The sequence below is a fragment of the Eulemur rufifrons genome, unplaced genomic scaffold, assembly GCF_041146395.1.
Source record: "Eulemur rufifrons isolate Redbay unplaced genomic scaffold, OSU_ERuf_1 scaffold_58, whole genome shotgun sequence".
In the NCBI taxonomy this organism is placed as follows: Eukaryota; Metazoa; Chordata; class Mammalia; order Primates; family Lemuridae; genus Eulemur; species Eulemur rufifrons.
Window position 1 is genome coordinate 206,153 of NW_027182840.1, and position 16,348 is coordinate 222,500.

Below are 16,348 nucleotides of genomic sequence, written 5' to 3' on the forward strand. Positions count from 1 at the left end.
AATCCCTAATTCTGAAACGCCAACCCTAACCTTAACCCTACCAACAACTCTAACACTAACCCTAAAACCCTTACCCTAACCCTACGCCTAAAAATAACCCTAAGCATTGATCCTTAGTCATAACCCCTAAACTTTAACCCTAACCCTTAACGCTAATCCCAATCCTAACCATTAAACATAACCCTAACTCTTAACGCTAACCGTAACCTTTACCCTAATGCCTAGAGATCTAACCCCAACACTGACCTACAGTTAACACTAACCCTAACACCTAATGCTAACTTTAAACCTGAATCATAAACCTAACCCTTAACCCTAACCGTATCCCAACCCCCTAACCCTAACCCTAACTGTTAAGCCTCACCCTAACCCTTAACCCTGACTCTAACCCTAAACTTTAACCCTAACCCTGAACCCTAACCCTAAGCCTAACCCTTAACCCTAACCCTATCCCTTAACCCTGACACCTACAGCTAACACTAACCCCAACCCTAAACCTAACCCTGGCCCCCAAACCCACACTTAACACCTAACCCCTAACACTAACTCTAACCCTAACCACTAATCCCTAGCACCTGACCCTGACTCGAAACTAACCCCTAACTCGAAACCCCTAACCCCAACCCTAACCCTAATTCTCACACTACTTCCATTCCCGAGTGAAGCAAGCCTACAATACAGCCATGCCATGTGTGAGATGAGGCTCCGCCTGAGTCCTGCATGTAGGTCTTGTCCCAGGGCCCAGGGAATGATGTTGTGCTTTCGTGATGACTCCGACCACACCCCTCTCACCGTAGATTAACCAGGTCCTGTGCCCTTAAACTGACCGCTAAATCTAAGCCCTACGACCAACCCTAAACCTTTACCCTGAACTTAATCCCTGAGCCTAAAGCCCAACACTAACTCTAAACACTTACCCTTAACCTAATCCCTAACCCTAATGCTAACCCCTAAACGTAACCCCAACCATGAACAGTAAACCTAACCCTAACCTCTAACACAAACCCTAACACATAACTCTAACCCTAAAACTAACCCTAACCCTTAACCCTAAACCTAAACCCTAACCCTAACCCTTAACCTTAACCGTTAACTCTCATGCTAACCTTTAATCCTAACCCTAATCCTAATCTTGAACCCTAAACCTAACATTTAACCCTAACCCTGTACCAAACACTAATCCCTCATCTTAACCCTATCCGCAAACCTCAACCCTAAACGAACTGTAACCGTTAAACCTAACAGTAACCTTAAACCCTAACCCTAATCTGTAACCCTAAGCCCTCACCGTAACACTACACTTCATCCTGAACCCTAACGATAATCCTAACTCTAAATTTAATTCTGAGACTTCTTGCTTTCTTAGAGTTTAGAATGCCTGCAATCCTCCCAGGCCATGTGTGAAAGGAAGCTCTACCAATGTGTCCGGCATGAAACCCACGGGCCCATACCCAGAGTCTGATACAGTGGGTTCCCGGTGACAATGCCAGCCCCCTAAACTCCCCCTGGCTAACGCAGACAGGGCCCGTGCGCTAGGCATAAACAATACCTTTAACAGATAACCCTAACCCTGAACATAACACCTAACCCTGTTCCTATTTCTCCCCTTAACACGTACACCTGACCGTGAGCCTAACTTTAACCTCTTATTCTAATGTTAATGCATAACCTATTCCCCCAGAACATTCCCTATCCCATAATTCTAACCCTATCTCCTAGTGATAACTGTAGCACCTGACCCCTAACCATAATTCTAAACTGCTAACCCCAACCGTAACCCTACCTACAACCCTAACACTGACAGTAACCCTTACTTCTAACCCCAACGCTATGCCTAACAAAAGCCCTAACCATTCACCCTTCACCCTAACCCCTAAGCCTTACCCTAACACTTAACCCTAATCCCAATCCTAACCATTAAACATAACCCTGACTCTTAACCCTAACCCTAACCTTTGCCATAATGCCTAGAGATCCAACCCCAACAGGACCTACAGTTAACACTAACCCTAATCCCTAATGCTAACCTTAAACATGAACCATAAACCTAACCCTTAACCCTAACCCTATCCCTAACACCCTAACCCTAACCGTACCTGTTAACCCTCACCCTAACCCTTAACCCTGACCCTAACCCTAAACCTTAACTCTAAACCTGAATCCTAACCCTAAGCCTAACCCTTAACCCTAACCCTAACGGTAACCCTAAACATTATCATAATCCTACCCCTAAATCTAATTCTCGGACTTCTTGCTTTCTTAGAGTTTAGAAAGCCTAAAATCCTCCCATGCCATGAGTAAAAGGGGGCTCTGCAGCTCTCTCTTGCATGAAACCAGGAACCCATACCTAGCGTATGATAGAGTGGGTTCCCGGGGAAAATTCCATCCCCCTAACCCCAGGCCCCCGCCCAGTGCAGACAGGGCCTGTACGCTAAGTATAAACACTACCCCTAACAGATAACCCTCACCATGAACATAGCACCTGACCCTGATCCTATTGCTCACCTTAAAACATAAACCTCCCCGTAACCCTAACTTATCCCCTATCTTAACCTTAATGCATAACACCCTGAGAAGAAGTCCTATCCCATAATTCTAATCCTAACCCGTAGCCATAACCGTAACACCTCATCCCTAATTCTAAAATGCCAACCCTAACCTTCACACTACCAACAACCCTAACCCTAACCCTAACCCCTAACCCTAAGTCTCACCCTATCACTAATCTTCATCCCTAAACCGTACAGTAATCCTAACCCTAAATCTAATTCTCAGACTTCTTGCTTTCTTAGAGTTTAGAAAGCCTGCAATCCTGCCATGCCATGTGTGAAAGGAGGCTCTACCATTGTGTCTTGCATGAAACCCACGGGCCCATACCCAGAGTCCGATACAGTGGGTTCCCGGTGACAATCCCAGCCCCCTAACCTCCCCCCAGCTTAACGCCGACAGGGCCCGTGCGCTAAGCATAAATGATACCTTTAACAGATAACCCTAACCCTGAACATGGCACCTAACCCTGTTCATATTTCTCCCCTTAACACGTAAACCTCACCGTGAGCCTAACTTTAACCTCTTATCGTAACGTTAATGCATAACCCATTCCCTGAGAACATCCCCTATCCCATAATTCTAACCCTATCTCCTAGTCATCACTGTAACACCTAATCCCTAACCCTAATTCTCAACCGCTAAGCCTAACCGTAACGCTGCCTACAACCCTAACACTGACAGGAACCCTTACTTCTAACCCCAACGCTATGCCTAACAAAAGCCCTAACCCTTCACCCTTCACCCTAACCCCTAAGCATTACCCTAACCCTTAACCCTAATCCTAATCCTAACCATTAAACCTAACCCTAGCTCTTAAAGCTAACCCTAAACCTTACCCTCACGACTAGACCTAACCCTGACACTAACCTAACACCTAACCCTAACCATAACCCCTAAAGCTAACCCTAACCCTGAACCCTAAACCTAACCCTAACACTGAACCTTCACTATATCCCTAACCCCTAAGCCTAATCCTAACTGTTAACCCTCACCCTAACACTTAAACTGGACCGTAACACTAAACATTAACCCTAACACTAAACTTTAACCCTAACAATAAGCCCAACACTTAACCCTAATCCTATCCCTTAACCCTAAGCCCTAACCCTAAACCTAACCCTAACCCCAACCCTAACCCTTAATCTTGACCCTTACCATTAACCCTCACACTAACCCTAATCCTAATCTTTAACCATAAAGCTAACACTGAAGCCTAACCCTGTGCCAAACGCTAAACCCAAACCTTAACCCTATCCCTGAAACTTAACCATAAACCTAACTGTAACTGTTAAACCTAACACTAACCTCTAACCCTAACCCCTAACCCTAAGACCCCACCTTAACACAAACCCTAACCCTAAACATTATCATAATCCTACCCCTAAATCTAATTCTCGGACTTCTTGCTTTCTTAGAGTTTAGAAAGCCTAAAATCCTCTCATGCCATGAGTAAAAGGGGGCTCTGCAGCTCTCTCTTGCATGAAACCAGGAGCCCATACCTAGCGTATGATAGAGTGGGTTCCCGGGGACAATCCCATCCCCCTAACCCCAGCCCCCCGCCCAGTGCAGACAGGGCCTGTACGCTAAGTATAAACACTACCCCTAACAGATAACCCTCACCCTGAACATAGCACCTGACCCTGATCCTATTGCTCACCTTAAAACATAAACCTCCCCGTAACCCTAACTTATCCCCTTATCTTAACCTTAATGCATAACACCCTGAGAAGAAGTCCTATCCCATAATTCTAATCCTAACCCCGAGCCATAACCGTAACACCTCATCCCTAATTCTAAAATGCCAACCCTAACCTTCACCCTACCAACAACCCTAACCCTAACCCTAACCCCTAACCCTAAGCCTCACCCTATCACTAATCTTCATCGCTAAACCGTACAGTAATCCTAACCCTAAATCTAATTCTCAGACTTCTTGCTTTCTCAGAGTTTTGAAAGCCTACAATCCTACTAAGCCACGCATGAAAGCCCGCTCTGCCACAGTGTCCTGCATGAAACCCAGAGGCCCATACACTGCGTACGATAGAGTGGGTTCCCAGAGACCATCACAGACCCCTAACTTCGCCTCCTAGTGCATACAGGGCCCGGGCCCTAAGCATAAACCCTACCCCACACCCATAACCCTAACCCAGAACATAACACCTAACCCTGATCCTACTGCTCACCTTAACAGGTAAAGCTCACCGTAACCCTAACTTTAACCCCTTATCTTAACGTTAATGCATGACACCCTGAGAACAAGCCCTATACCGTAATTCTAACCCTAACTCCTAGCCATAACCATAACACCTAATCCCTAATTCTGAAACGCCAACCCTAACCTTAACCCTACCAACAACACTAACACTAACCCTAAAACGCTTACCCTAACCCTACGCCTAAAAATAACCCTAACCATTGATCCTTAGTCATAACCCCTAAAGCTTAACCCTAACCCTTAACGCTAATCCCAATCCTAACCATTAAACATAACCCTAATTAATCCTAACCCTAACCTATACGCTAATGCCTAGAGATCTAACGCCAACACTGACCTACAGTTAACACTAACCCTAACCCCTGATCCTAACCTTAAACCTGAACCATAAACCTAAACCTTAACCCTAACCTTATCCCTAACCCCCTAACCCTAACCCTAGCTGTTAAGCCTCACCCTAACACTTAACCCTGACTCTAACCCTAAACCATAACCCTAACCCTGAACCCTAACCCTAAGCCTAACCCTTAACCCTAACCCCTAACCCTAACGCTAACCCCAACCCTAAACCTAACCCTGGCCCCCTAACCCAGACTTAACACCAAACCCCTAACACTAACTCTAACCCTAACCACTAATCCCTAGCACCTGACCCTGACTCGAAACCTAACCCTTAACTCGAAACCCCTAACCCAAAACCTAACCCTAATTCTCACACTACTTCCATTCCCAGAGTGAAGGAAGCCTATAATACAGCCATGCCATGTGTGAGATGAGGCTCCGCCTGAGTCCTGCATGTAGGTTTTGTCCCAAGGCCCAGGGAATGACGTTGTGCTTTCGTGGTGACTCCGACCACACACCTCTCACTGTAGATTAACCAGGTCCTGTGCCCTTAAACTGACCGCTAAATCTAAGCCCTACCACCAACCCTAACCCCTGACCCTGAACCTAAGCCCCGAGCCTAAAGCACAACACTAACTCTAAACACTTACCCTAAACTTAATCCCTAACCCTAATGCTAACCCCTAAACGTAACCCTAACCGTGAACAATAAACCTAATCCTAATCTCTAACACACACCCTGACACATAACTCTAACCCTAAAACTAACCCTAACCCTTAACCCTAAACCTAAACCCTAACCCTAACCCTTAACCTTAACCGTTAACTCTCATGCTAACCTTTAATCCTAACCCTAATCCTAAACTTCAACCCTAAACCTAACACAACCCTAACCCTGTACCAAACCCTAACCCCTCATCTTAACCCTATCCGCAAACCTAAACCCCAATACGAACTGTAACCGTTAAACCTAACAGTAACCTTAAACCGTAACCCTAATCTGTAACCCTATCCCCTCACCATAACACTACACTTCATCCTGAACACTAACCATAATCCTAACCCTAAATCTAATTCTCAGACTTCTTGCTTTCTTAGAGCTTAGAAAGCCTGCAATCCTCCCATGCCATGTGTGAAAGGAAGCTCTACCACTGTGTCCTGCATGAAACCCACGGGCCCATACCCAGAATCCGATACAGTGGGTTCCCGGTGACAATCCCAGCCCCCTAACCTCCCCCCAGCTTAATGAGGACAGGGCCCGTGCGCTAAGCATAAATGATACCTTTAACAGATAACCCTAACCCTGAACATGGTACCTAACCCTGTTCCTATTTCTCCCCTTAACACGTAAACCTCACCGGGAGCCTAACTTTAACCACTTATCGTAACGTTAATGCATAACCCATTCCCTGAGAACATCCTCTATCCCATAATTCTAACCCTATCTCCTAGTCATAACTGTAACACCTAATCCCTAACCCTAATTCTCAACCGCTAAGCCTAACCGTAACGCTGCCTACAACCCTAACACTGACAGGAAACCTTACTTCTAACCCCAACGCTATGCCTAACAAAAGCCCTAACCCTTCACCCTTCACCCTAACCCCTAAGCCTTACCCTAACCCTTAACCCTAATCCTAATCCTAACCATTAAACCTAAACCTAGCTCTTAAAGCTAACCCTAAACCTTACCCTCACGACTAGACCTAACCCTGACACTAACCTAACACCTAACCCTAACCAGAACCCCTAAAGCTAACCCTGAAACCTATCCCTAACCCTAGCAGTAAACTTTAACCCTAAACCTAAGCCCAACCCGTAACCCTAATCCTATCCTTTTACCCTAAAACTAACCCCTAAACCTAACCCCTATACCTCACCCTAACTCTAACCCCAATCCTAATTCTAACCATACCCCTTCATAAAACACTAACTCCTAACCGCTAACCCTAACACTAACCAAAAACCCTAATCACTAATCCCTAACCCTAACGCTTAACCTTTACCGTAACCGTTAACCCTCACCCTAAATCTTAACACTGACACTAACCTTAACCTTTAACTCTAAGCCTAACCCTTAACCCTACAGTAGGGAAGACCCTTAATGCTAATGGGATCCCTTATCCCTAACCCTAACACTACAGCTAAAAATAACCCTAACCTTGGATCCTTAAACCTAACCCCTAACACTTACTTTAACCCCAAACCCTAACCCTAATCCTAAGCATTAAACCTAACCCTATCTCTTAACCCTAACGCTAGCCCTTACCCTAAGCCTAGATCTAACCCTAAATCTAACCTACCGCCTAATCCTAACCTTAAGCCCTAATGCTAACTCTAACCCTGAACCCTAAACCTACCCGTAACCCTTAACACTGACCCTATCCGTGAACCTTAACCCTGACCCTAACCATTACCCGCACCCAAGCATTTAACCCTGACCCTAACCCTAATCCTTAATGATAACCCTAACTCTAAACCCTAACCCTAAGCCCAACACTTAACCCTAATCCTATCCCTTAACCCTAACCCTAATGCTAACCCCTAAACATAACCCTAACCGTCACCAGTAAACCTAACCCTAACCTCTAACACAAACCATAGCACATAACTCTAACCCTAAAACTAACCCTAACCATAACCCTAACCCTAAACCCTAACTCTTAACCTTAACCCTAAGCGTTAACTCTCACGCTAACCTTTAATCCTAACCCTAATCCTAATCTTCAACCCTAAACCTAACACTTAACCCTAACCCTGTACCAATCCCTAACCCCTCATCTTAACCCTAACCGTAAACCTCAACCCTAAACCAAAGTGTAACCGTTAAACCTAAGAGTAACCTTTAACCCTAACCCTAATCCCTAACCCTAAGCCCTCACCCTAACACTAAACTTCATCCTTAACCCTAACCATAATCCTAACCCTAAATCTAATTCTCAGACTTCTTGCTTTCTTAGAGTTTAGAAAGCCTGCAATCCTCCCATGCCATGCGTGAAAGGAGGCTCTACCACTGTGTCCTGCATGAAACCCACGGGCCCATACCCAGAGTATGATAGAGTGGGTTCCCGGGTACAATCCCAGCCCCCTAAACTCCCCCGGCCCGCCTAATGCAGACAGGGCCCGTGCGCTAAGCATAAACAATACCTTTAAGAGATAACCCTAACCCTGAACATAACACCCAACCCTGTTCCTATTTCTCCCCTTAACACGTAAACCTCACCATGCGCCTAACTTTAACCTCTTATCCTAACGTTAATGCATAACCCATTTCCTGAGAACAACCCCTATCCCATAATTCTAACCCTATCTCCTAGTCATCACTGTGACACCTAATCCCTAACCCTAATTCTAAACCGCTAACCCTAACCGTAACCCTACCTACAACCCTAACACTGACAGTAACCCTTACTTCTAACCCAAACGCTATGCCTAACAAAAACCCTAACCCTTGACCCTAACCCTTCACCCTAACCCCTAAGCCTTACCCTAACCCTTAACCCTAATCCTAATCCTAACCATTAAACCTAACCCTAGCTCTTAAAGCTAACCCTAAACCTTACCCTCACGACTAGACCTAACCCTGACACTAACCTAACACCTAACACTAACCAGAACCCCTAAAGCTAACCCTGAACCCTATCCCTAACCCTAGCAGTAAACTTTAACCCTAAACCTAAGCCCAACCCGTAACCCTAATCCTATCCTTTTACCCTAAAACTAACCCCTAAACCTAACCCCTATACCTCACCCTAACTCTAACCCCAATCCTAATTCTAACCATACCCCTTGATAAAACACTAACTCCTAACCGCTAACCCTAACACTAACCAAAAACCCTAATCACTAATCCCTAACCCTAACGCTTAACCTTTACCCTAACCGTTAACCCTCACCCTAAATCTTAACACTGACCCTAACCTTAATCTTTAACTCTAAGCCTAATGCTTAACCCTACAGTAAGGAAGATCCTTAATGCTAATGGGATCACTTATCCCTAACCCTAACACTACAGCTAAAAATAACCCTAACCTTGGATGCTTAAACCTAACCACTAACACTTACTTCAACCCCAAACCCTAACCCTAATCCTAAGCATTAAACCTAACCCTATCTCTTAACCCTAACGCTAGCCCTTACCCTAACGCCTAGATCTAACCCTAAATCTAACCTACCGCCTAATCCTAACCTTAAGCCCTAATGCTAACTCTAACCCTGAACCCTAAACCTACCCGTAACCCTTAACACTAACCCTATCCGTGAACCTTAATCCTGACCCTAACCATTACCCGCACCCAAGCATTTAACCCTGACACTAACCTAATCATTAATGCTAACCCTAACACTAAACCCTAACCCTAAGCCCAACACTTAACCCTAATCCTATCCCTTAATCTTAACCCTAACCCTAATGCTAACCCCTAAACGTAACCCTAACCGTGACCAGTAAACCTAACCCTAACCTCTAAAACAAACCATAGCACATAACTCTAACTCTAAAACTAACCCTAAAGCTAACCCTCAACCCTAACTCTTAACCTTAACCCTAAGCGTTAACTCTCACGCTAACCTTTAATCCTAACCCTAATCCTAATCTTCAACCCTAAACCTAACACTTAACCCTAACCCTGTACCAAACCCTAACCCCTCATCTTAACCCTAACCGTAAACCTCAACCCTAAACCAAAGTGTAACCATTAAACCTAAGAGTAACCTTTAACCCTAACCCTAATCCCTAACCCTAAGCCCTCACCCTAACACTAAACTTCATCCTTAACCCTAACCAGAATCCTAACCCTAAATCTAATTCTCAGACTTCTTGCTTTCTTAGAGTTTAGAAAGCCTGCAATCCTCCCATGCCATGCGTGAAAGGAGGCTCTACCACTGTGTCCTGCATGAAACCCACGGGCCCATACCCAGAGTATGATAGAGTGGGTTCCCGGGTACAATCCCAGACCCCTAAACTCCCCCCGCCCGCCTACTACAGACAGGGCCTGGGCGCTAAGCATAAACAATACCTTTAACAGATAACCCTAACCCTGAACATAACACCCAACCCTGTTCCTATTTCTCCCCTTAACACGTAAACCTCACCGTGTGCCTAACTTTAACCTCTTATCCTAACGTTAATGCATAACCCATTTCCTGAGAACAACCCCTATCCCATAATTGTAACCCTATCTCCTAGTCATCACTGTGACACCTAATCCCTAACCCTAATTCTAAACCGCTAACCCTAACCGTAACCCTACCTACAACCCTAACACTGACAGTAACCCTTACTTCTAACCCCAACGCTATGCCTAACAAAAACCCTAACCCTTGACACTAACCCTTCACCCTAACCCCTAAGCCTTACCCTAACCCTTAACCCTAATCCTAATCCTAACCATTAAATCTAACCCTAGCTCTTAAAGCTAACCCTAAACCTTACCCTCACGACTAGACCTAACCCTGACAATAACCTAACACCTAACCCTAACCAGAACCCCTAAAGCTAACCCTGAACCCTATCCCTAACCCTAGCAGTAAACTTTAACCCTAAACCTAAGCCCAACCCGTAACCCTAATCCTATCCTTTTACCCTAAAACTAACCCCTAAACCTAACCCCTATACCTCACCCTAACTCTAACCCCAATCCTAATTCTAACCATACCCCTTCATAAAACACTAACTCCTAACCGCTAACCCTAACACTAACCAAAAACCCTAATCACTAATTCCTAACCCTAATGCTTAACCTTTACCCTAACCGTTAACCCTCATCCTAAATCTTAACACTGACCCTAACCTTAACCTTTAACTCTAAGCCTACCCCTTAACCCTACAGTAAGGAAACCCTTAATGCTAATGGGATCCCTTATCCCTAACCCTAACACTACAGCTAAAAATAACCCTAACCTTGGATCCTTAAACCTAACCCCTAACACTTACTTTAACCCCAAACCGTAACCCTAATCCTAAGCATTAAACCTAACCCTATCTCTTAACCCTAATGCTAGCCCTTACCCTAACGCCTAGATCTAACCCTAAATCTAACCTACCGCCTAATCCTAACCTTAAGCCCTAATGCTAACACTAACCCTGAACCCTAAACCTACCCGTAACCCTTAACACTAACCCTATCCGTGAACCTTAACCCTGACCCTAACCATTACCCGCACCCAAGCATTTAACCCTGACCCTAACCCTAATCCTTAATGCTAACTCTAACAATAAAGCCTAACCCTAAGCCCAACACTTATCCCTAATCCTATCCCTTAACCCTAACCCTAACCCAAATTCTACCCCCTAAACGTAATCCTAACCGTGACCAGTAAACCTAACCCTAACCTCTAACACAAACCATAGCACATAACTCTAAACCTAAAACTAACCCTAACCCTAACCCTAACCCTAAACCCTAACTTTTAACCTTAACCCTAAGCGTTAACTCTCACGCTAACCTTTAATCCTAACCCTAATCCTAATCTTCAACCCTAAACCTAACACTTAACCCTAACCCTGTACCAAACCCTAACCCCTCATCCTAACCCTAACAGTAAACCTCAACCCTAAACCAAAGTGTAACTGTTAAACCTAAGAGTAACCTTTAACCCTAACCCTAATCCCTAACCCTAAGCCCTCACCCTAACACTAAACTTCATCCTTAACCATAACCAGAATCCTAACCCTAAATCTAATTCTCAGACTTCTTGCTTTCCTAGAGTTTAGAAAGCCTGCAATCCTCCCATGCCATGCGTGAAAGGAGGCTCTACCACTGTGTCCTGCATGAAACCCACGGGCCCATACCCAGAGTATGATAGAGTGGGTTCCCGGGTACAATCCCAGACCCCTAAACTCCCCCCGCCCGCCTACTGCAGACAGGGCCCGGGCGCTAAGCATAAACAATACCTTTAACAGATAACCCTAACCCTGAACATAACACCCAACCCTGTTCCTATTTCTCCCCTTAACACGTAAACCTCACCGTGCGCCTAACTTTAACCTCTTATCCTAACGTTAATGCATAACCCATTTCCTGAGAACAACCCCTATCCCATAATTCTAACCCTATCTCCTAGTCATCACTGTGACACCTAATCCCTAACCCTAATTCTAAACCGCTAACCCTAACCGTAACCCTACCTACAACCCTAACACTGACAGTAACCCTTACTTCTAACCCCAACGCTATGCCTAACAAAAACCCTAACCCTTGACCCTAACCCTTCACCCTAACCCCTAAGCCTTACCCTAACCCTTAACCCTAATCCTAATCCTAACCATTAAATCTAACCCTAGCTCTTAAAGCTAACCCTAAACCTTACCCTCATGACTAGACCTAACCCTGACACAAACCTAACACCTAACCCTAACCAGAACCCCTAAAGCTAACCCTGAACCCTATCCCTAACCCTAGCAGTAAACTTTAACCCTAAACCTAAGCCCAACCCGTAACCCTAATCCTATTCTTTTACCCTAAAACTAACCCCTAAACCTAACCCCTATACCTCACCCTAACTCTAACCCCAATCCTAATTCTAACCATACCCCTTCATAAAACACTAACTCCTAACCGCTAACCCTAACACTAACCAAAAACCCTAATCACTAATTCCTAACCCTAACGCTTAACCTTTACCCTAACCGTTAACCCTCACCCTAAATCTTAACACTGACCCTAACCTTAACCTTTAACTCTAAGCCTACCCCTTAACCCTACAGTAAGGAAGACCCTTAATGCTAATGGGATCCCTTATCCCTAACCCTAACACTACAGCTAAAAATAACCCTAACCTTGGATCCTTAAACCTAACCCCTAACACTTACTTTAACCCCAAACCCTAACCCTAATCTTAAGCATTAAACCTAACCCTATCTCTTAACCCTAATGCTAGCCCTTACCCTAACGCCTAGATCTAACCCTAAATCTAACCTACCGCCTAATCCTAACCTTAAGCCCTATTGCTAACACTAACCCTGAACCCTAAACCTACCCGTAACCCTTAACACTAACCCTATCCGTGAACCTTAACCCTGACCCTAACCATTACCCGCACCCAAGCATTTAACCCTGACCCTAACCCTAATCCTTAATGCTAACCCTAACAATAAAGCCTAACCCTAAGCCCAACACTTATCCCTAATCCTATCCCTTAACCCTAACCCTAACCGAAATGCTACCCCCTAAACGTAATCCTAACCGTGACCAGTAAACCTAACCCTAACCTCTAACACAAACCATAGCACATAACTCTAACCCTAAAACTAACCCTAACCCTAACCCTAAACCCTAACTTTTAACCTTAACCCTAAGCGTTAACTCTCACGCTAACCTTTAATCCTAACCCTAATCCTAATCTTCAACCCTAAACCTAACACTTAACCCTAACCCTGTACCAAACCCTAACCCCTCATCTTAACCCTAACCGTAAACCTCAACCCTAAACCAAAGTGTAACCGTTAAACCTAAGAGTAACCTTTAACACTAACCCTAATCCCTAACCCTAAGCCCTCACCCTAACACTAAACTTCATCCTTAACCCTAACCAGAATCCTAACCCTAAATCTAATTCTCAGACTTCTTGCTTTCTTAGAGTTTAGAAAGCCTGCAATCCTCCCATGCCATGCGTGAAAGGAGGCTCTACCACTGTGTCCTGCATGAAACCCACGGGCCCATACCCAGAGTATGATAGAGTGGGTTCCCGGGTACAATCCCAGACCCCTAAACTCCCCCCGCCCGCCTAATGCAGACAGGGCCCGTGCCCTAAGCATAAACAGTACCTTTAACAGATAACCCTAACCCTGAACATAACACCCAACCCTGTTCCTATTTCTCCCCTTAACACGTAAACCTCACTGTGCGCCTAACTTTAACCTCTTATCCTAACGTTAATGCATAACCCATTTCCTGAGAACAACCCCTATCCCATAATTCTAACCCTATCTCCTAGTCATCACTGTGACACCTAATCCCTAACCCTAATTCTAAATCGCTAACCCTAACCATAAGCCTACCTACAACCCTAACACTGACAGTAACCCTTACTTCTAACCCCAACGCTATGCCTAACAAAAACCCTAACCCTTGACCCTAACCCTTCACCCTAACCCCTAAGCCTTACCCTAACCCTTAACCCTAATCCTAATCCTAACCATTAAACCTAACCCTAGCTCTTAAAGCTAACCCTAAACCTTACCCTCACGACTAGACCTAACCCTGACACTAACCTAACTCCTAACCCTAACCAGAACCCCTAAAGCTAACCCTGAACCCTATCCCTAACCCTAGCAGTAAACTTTAACCCTAAACCTAAGCCCAACCCGTAACCCTAATCCTATCCTTTTACCCTAAAACTAACCCCTAAACCTAACCCCTATACCTCACCCTAACTCTAACCCCAATCCTAATTCTAACCATACCCCTTCATAAAACACTAACTCCTAACCGCTAACCCTAACACTAACCAAAAACCCTAATCACTAATCCCTAACCCTAACGCTTAACCTTTACCCTAACCGTTAACCCTCACCCTAAATCTTAACACTGACACTAACCTTAACCTTTAACTCTAAGCCTAACCCTTAACCCTACAGTAAGGAAGACCCTTAATGCTAATGGGATCCCTTATCCCTAACCCTAACACTACAGCTAAAAATAACCCTAACCTTTGATCCTTAAACCTAACCCCTAACACTTACTTTAACCCCAAACCCTAACCCTAATCCTAAGCATTAAACCTAACCCTATCTCTTAACCCTAACGCTAGCCCTTACCCTAACGCCTAGATCTAACCCTAAATCTAACCTACCGCCTAATCCTAACCTTCAGCCCTAATGCTAACTCTAACCCTGAACCCAAACCTACCCTTAACCCTTAACACTAACCCTATCCGTGAACCTTAACCCTGACCCTAACCATTACCCGCACCCAAGCATTTAACCCTGACCGTACCCCTAATCTTTAATGATAGCACTAACACTAAACCCTAACCCTAAGCCCAACACTTAAACCTAATCCTATCCCTTAACCCTAACCCTAATGCTAACCCCTAAACGTAATCCTCACCGTGACCAGTAAAGCTAACCCTAACCTCTAACACAAACCATAGCACATAACTCTAACCCTAAATCTAACCCTAACCCTAACCCTAAACCCTAACACTTAACCTATACCCTAAGCGTTAACTGTCATGCTAACCTTTAATCCTAACCCTAATCCTAATCTTGAACCCTAAACCTAACACTTAACCCTAACCCTGTACCTAACCCTAAAACTATACCAAACCCTAACCCCTCATCTTAAACCAAACCGGAAACCTGAACCCGAAACCAAAGTGTAACCGTTAAACCTAAGAGTAACTTTTAACCCTAACCCTAATCCCTAACCCTAAGCCCTCACCCTAACACTAAACTTCATCCTTAACCCTAACCAGAATCCTAACCCTAAATCTAATTCTCAGACTTCTTGCCTTCTTAGAGTTTAGAAAGCCTGCAATCCTCCCATGCCATGCGTGAAAGGAGGCTCTACCACTGTGTCCTGCATGAAACCCACGGGCCCATACCCAGAGTATGATAGAGTGGGTTCCCGGGTACAATCCCAGCCCCCTAAACTCCCCCCGCCCGCCTAATGCAGACAGGGCCCGTGCGCTAAGCATAAACAATACCTTTAACAGATAACCCTAACCCTGAACATAACATCCAACCCTGTTCCTATTTCTCCCCTTAACACGTAAACCTCACTGTGTGCCTAACTATAACCTCTTATCCTAACGTTAATGCATAACCCATTTCCTGAGAACAACCCCTATCCCATAATTCTAACCCTATCTCCTAGTCATCACTGTGACACCTAATCCCTAACCCTAATTCTAAACCGCTAACCCTAACCGTAACCCTACCTACAACCCTAACACTGACAGTAACCCTTACTTCTAACCCCAACGCTATGCCTAACAAAAACCCTAACCCTTGACCCAAACCCTTCACCCTAACCCCTAAGCCTTACCCTAACCCTTAACCCTAATCCTAATCCTAACCATTATACCTAATCCTAGCTCTTAAAGCTAACCCTAAACCTTACACTCACGACTAGACCTAACCCTGACACTAACGTAACACCTAACCCTAACCAGAACCCCTAAAGCTAACCCTGAACCCTATCCCTAACCCTAGCAGTAAACTTTAACCCTAAACCTAAGCCCAACCCGTAACCCTAATCCTATCCTTTGACCCTAAAACTCACCCCTAAACCTAAC